At 42.2% G+C, this 4989-nt stretch overlaps 1 long non-coding RNA gene across 2 annotated transcripts in view; it reads left to right on the forward strand.

Moving 5' to 3' along the window:
• Positions 1–425: 425 nt before the first annotated feature.
• The window catches only part of LOC143279941 (uncharacterized), a 44289-nt gene continuing 39725 nt past the window's right edge, over positions 426–4989 (forward strand). Inside the window, exon 1 of one of the 2 annotated variants that reach the window (XR_013054974.1) lies at positions 426–547. This is a non-coding gene — a long non-coding RNA (uncharacterized LOC143279941). The remainder of the gene's footprint in view (positions 548–4989) is intronic. The other variant, XR_013054973.1, reaches the window with a different exon arrangement.

Here is a 4989-nt window from a genome sequence, read left to right on the forward strand (position 1 = left end):
CGATCTAATTATCCGAAAGAATGGGAACATTTGTTTGAAATATTTCCTAGCTTCCTTACCACAACGCCCTTAAAGAAAGTTTGGGGGAAACTGCAGTGAAATGATCCAATTTCCTGGTGCCCTCGATTCTTCAGATACATAATGAATCGGTATCGATTTTTTTTTTTTTGTTTTTTTGTTTTTTTTTTGTTTGTTTGTTTGTTTCTTCAACACCGGTTTCACGGAAATTACGCTGCGAGGAAATGAAGACCACTTAAGGTCTGCACAGATCATGTACTTTGAAATCAAAGCATAGAACTCAATACCTCTGCTGCTTGGTAGTTTCGCACTAATCCAAGAAGATGGTAAAAAAAAAAAAAAAAAATTCAGGCTGCGAATTGAAAACAACATTCATTCACTTCACTTCTGGAATGCTGAAAGGTTGGCGGATTGGACCAGATTGGAAGTGGAGCGGAGAGAGAGAGAGAGAGAGACAGACAGACAGACAGAGAGCAGCCACAGACCAAGAGAAAGAGACAACGGATGCTGTTTGTCAGGTGTTGACAAGGTAAGTGGAACATCAACTAATCAGTTGATTAATACCACTGAGATCTCTCTCTTTCTCTCTCTCTCTCTCTCTCTCTCTCTCTCTCTCTCTCTCTCTCGCCCCCCCCCCCCCCTCTCTCTCTCTCTCTGTCCGTCTGCCTGTCTGTTTGTCTCTCTCTCTTTCTCTCTCTCTCTCTCTCTCTCTCTGTCTATCTATCTAATCTGTCTGTCTGTCTATCTCTGTCCGTCCGTCTGTCTGTCTGTCTGTCTGTCCATTTTGTCCATCAGTCTGTCTGTCTGTCTGTCTCTCTCTCTCTCTCTCTCTCTCTCTCTCTCTCTCTCTCTCTCTGTACACATTTTAGACATTTCTCGTTACCTCTTTCTCGTGGGCCTTGTAGTAGGAAGCGGAAAACTTTTTTTCTCCCCTTTGAATTGATCCTTATTTTTCCGATTGTTGGAACACTGACGGTTGCGACAATAGCTCTGTCACAGCGTTGTGGTCAGTCCCGTTGTTTTCTGCAAAGTGCCTGGCAGAGATGGTTCGAGTCTTCGGGATCACCACGTTTCAAGACCTGGCGGTTTGGCGGTACCTTAGCTCACTCAGTACGGCCAGTCCTCTCTTCTCCTCTGCACAGACCCCTCGGATGTCCAGTGGGTGTCTCAATGACCCAACCTTTAGCTTCCGTCGTCAGAATTGTGGTATTCTTTGTCAACATTCACCTCTTCAGTATGAGAGCCTTCCGCTTGCAATATTTTGATGATGGTAATTGGGGTGAAACGCTGTTAGTAGTCGTCTCTTTCGCCGTTCGTATGGAGAGAGTTAAAGACACTCAAAAACAGTAGCACCTGCTCCCGAAAACTTGAGTATGGCTATCAGAATCACGGGTTGAAACAAAACGATGATACGTGTGTAAAGGCTCATACGTAAAAAAAACAAAAACACCGAGTGAACGTGGCAGTTGCAACTCGTGGATGCTGACAGAAGACGAGAAATAGTTGGATCCCTAATGCTTTTTTTTGGAAAGACAGTAAAGAGGGTCGGGGTTGAAGAAGGATGACAGTGATGAGCGAGAGAAAGCATTTCGCAGACTTCGAATCTAGAAATAAACTTGTTTCTAAAGTGCTTTCAGCTCTCACAAACACCCTGACACAATCAGGGAGAATAATGAACAACCATTTTGTGTTCGCTCTTCAATGTTTTCTCTAGGACAGTGTATCTTTGGGGGGGGGTGTGGGGGGTGGGGGTTGAAACTGTCTCAACATTCTCAGTCACCAGGAAACGGTCACGTAAAACCCGACAGAATGAAATAATACAATCTCTGGTCATTGATCGCGTGACTGTGAGGACGGCTTACAGGTGTCAGGAATTTGAAGCGTTTGGCCTTGGATCTGTCATGATTCCAGAGCTTTTATTTCAGGAAAAGTGGGAGACCTCTCAAAGCAAATGATTCTAATCCTTCGTATCGCTGTGTCTCTAATGGTTTCACTTGTGAGAGAGAAAAAAGGAGAGGTGTGTCAGAGAGAGCTAGAGAGGGAGAATTGGAGTCACGAGAGAGTGATAGAGAGCGAGAGTGAGGGAGAGACAGACAGACGGACAGATATAGGTAGACAGAAAGAGAGAGAGAGAGAAAGGGTGGGGGAGAGAGAGGGGGAGAAGAGAGAGAAAAAGAAAACCTATAGTTTTGTTTTATTGTCCAATCAGCGAAAGACTCCGGCCAAAAGGCGTTCCTAAAATGTGATCAAATCCCATTAATCACCGCCTCTATCTCTTTGTCAGTCAGTCAGTCTGTCTGTCTGTCTCCCTGCTTGCCTGCTGCATACATGTTCCACTCCACCAACGTTTGTGACATAAGTATTTCAGAGGAGATAAAATAGATACGATGCTCACTTCAATTCACAGCCCCACTTACACCCTCGTGGAAACACAGTAGGAAACGTCTTTTTACAGAATGGTACCAAATCCACCTACCGCTACAGAGCTGTGGCGTTTGATTTCAAAGGACATCATCTCTGTTGGACTGAAGTAGCCATTTCCTGTCAGTGTAATCTACGTGAAACCGGTGTGAAAGGTAAATCAATCGATCGCCATCCATAAGGATGGCTCTGCTGGCTCGGAAAGGTCAGGAAATTGGATCATTTCACTGCAATGCCTTAGACTCTGGGGTCATGTGGTAGGAAGCTTGAAGCCTTTCAAGTAACTGTTCCTGAACTTTGAGATCGTTAGATCGCTGATGGGCGTGCCAGCCGAAGAATTCGAACGCACAACGCCTCAGTTGCAGCTCTGTGATGTTTAAGGCTCGAATTCATTGCATGCAATGCCTGTTAAGTTCAAGGGAAGAACAGTTTCCAGTCTCCAAGATCAACATGTGTGCATACCTACTCGTCCTTGAATCTCCATCCTGTGAATACGCATGCACAAGATCGAAATGTGCTTGTTGCCGTAATGCACTCCAGTGGTCGGTGGGTTCTGGAATCAAGACCACAAGCCATCATACACCTGCCCCTGAACACGGAGTGTAGCTGTCTAAGTGGTGGGGGCAATGCACGTAAATTTTGAATGTCAACCTGTGGAAACCAGTGAACGAGGCAGATGCACCCGTGAATGCAGAAGATGAACAATATTTTGATCGCCAGTGCATTCGATAAGAGATAAATTGGTGCTGGATAGGTAGAGAGTGGTGGTAGTAAGGGCGAGAGAGAGAGAGAGACAGAGACAGAGAACTCAGAACACAGAACTCAAAATGGTTTTTGACTCATTTGTGTAAACAAAGTGAGTCTATGTTTTAACCCGGTGTTCGGTTGTCTGTGTCTGTGCCTGTGTGTCCGTGGTAAACTTTAACATTGCCATTTTCTATGCAAATACTGTGTCAGTTGACACCAAATTTAGCATAAAACTTGGACAAATTCAGTTCTTTCCAGTCATCTTGTTTAAAACAATATTGCACCTCTGGGATGGACACAAAAAAAAAATTAAAAGAAGCCCAATTATATGCAGACTGAACTTACTGTTATATTTATATATTTTTTATTCTCTAAACTTGGCACTTTGATCTGATATTCTGACACAACAACAAGAGCAATCATTTTTATCATTTTTTGTTCAAACAGGAACTTCTTTTGCTAAGCATGGAAGTTATATTTCTGGTGCATGTCTTTGGTGCAGATAGTAAAAAAAAGGGAAATTAATCTGTAATTAATGCTAGGGGGTTAATTTGCTTTAAACTGATCTTTCTCATCTTAAACATTACATTTTGAAATTATACTCAATACATTAAAAGCTTGTGTGTTTTACTGTCAGTGTACAGGGCTTTCACTATGTTCATTCGCCCAAGTGATCTTTTTCGGAAAATACTAAAACCAATACTACGAGTGGACTTTATAGATCTATTGGCTGAGCCAGTACACATATTTATACATATTCAAAGCACGTGCTCATATTCCTCGCGAACGCGAAGGACGCCATTTTGTAAGTTGTTGACCTGCCCGTTCAATCCTACATTCAATCGACAATACACGATAACATGTGATGGAAAGTTGGAGAAGGAGGCCGTTAAATATTTATTCAAAGAAAGATTTGTGAACGCCTCATCACTTACTGGATTATGCCCCAAACTGCCATAAAACACCTCATCACTTACTGGATTATGCCCCAAACTGCCATAAAAATATCAACAAAATCAGTCGGAATTCACAGTTAAAAATAATAAACCATGAGAGTTAATACCCTTGATGAAACGTAAAAATTTCCAGTCTTGATTTTTTCTCAGACTGAAGTCCTTTTCACTTCATACGACGTTTAGAAGTACTTGGCTCTACATGTTATTAGTTTTACAAAATACTCAATTTTCATATCAACTTTAAAACTATAAAACTAGAATTAACATAAAAGAGAAATTGGATCGACCGTGTCGTACAATCACGGTGGGTGTAACTAAACTTGTACATCTATCTAGATCCAGAGAAAACGGCTAAATGTTGCAGTGTGATTGCGGCGATAGTCACGTCTCCTTTGCCGCGGACTTCAAAATAATTTTTAATTGCCCTTAAAGATTTTTTAAATGCTCAAGATATACCAAAATAATATGATTTAAACAGCGTTCTCACTGCGAATACCGCAATCGATTTATCGCCCTTAAAAATCATGTTTAAATTTTTAACGTCAGTTAAGCAACCACGATAGTGTATTGGGTAAGACGGTTTCTTCTCACCCGAACACGCGGAGAAAGGCGGAGAGAGAGAGGTGGAGAGAGAGAGAGAGAATGGTGGAGAGAGCGAGCGAGCGAGAGAGAGAGAGAGCACTCCGCAGACCATGAATTCGAAGTTATTATTTTTAATGGATCTGCTTTCACAATCTCACCTCCAATCTGAGGGAACAATACACGGACCATTTTGTTACCTGTGGCCATCTTTTTATAGAACTATGTCTATGTCTCTTTGAGTCTGAAGTGATCCTCACTCTTAGTC

This window comes from Babylonia areolata, chromosome 3 (assembly GCF_041734735.1).
Source record: "Babylonia areolata isolate BAREFJ2019XMU chromosome 3, ASM4173473v1, whole genome shotgun sequence".
Lineage (NCBI taxonomy): Eukaryota > Metazoa > Mollusca > Gastropoda > Neogastropoda > Buccinidae > Babylonia > Babylonia areolata.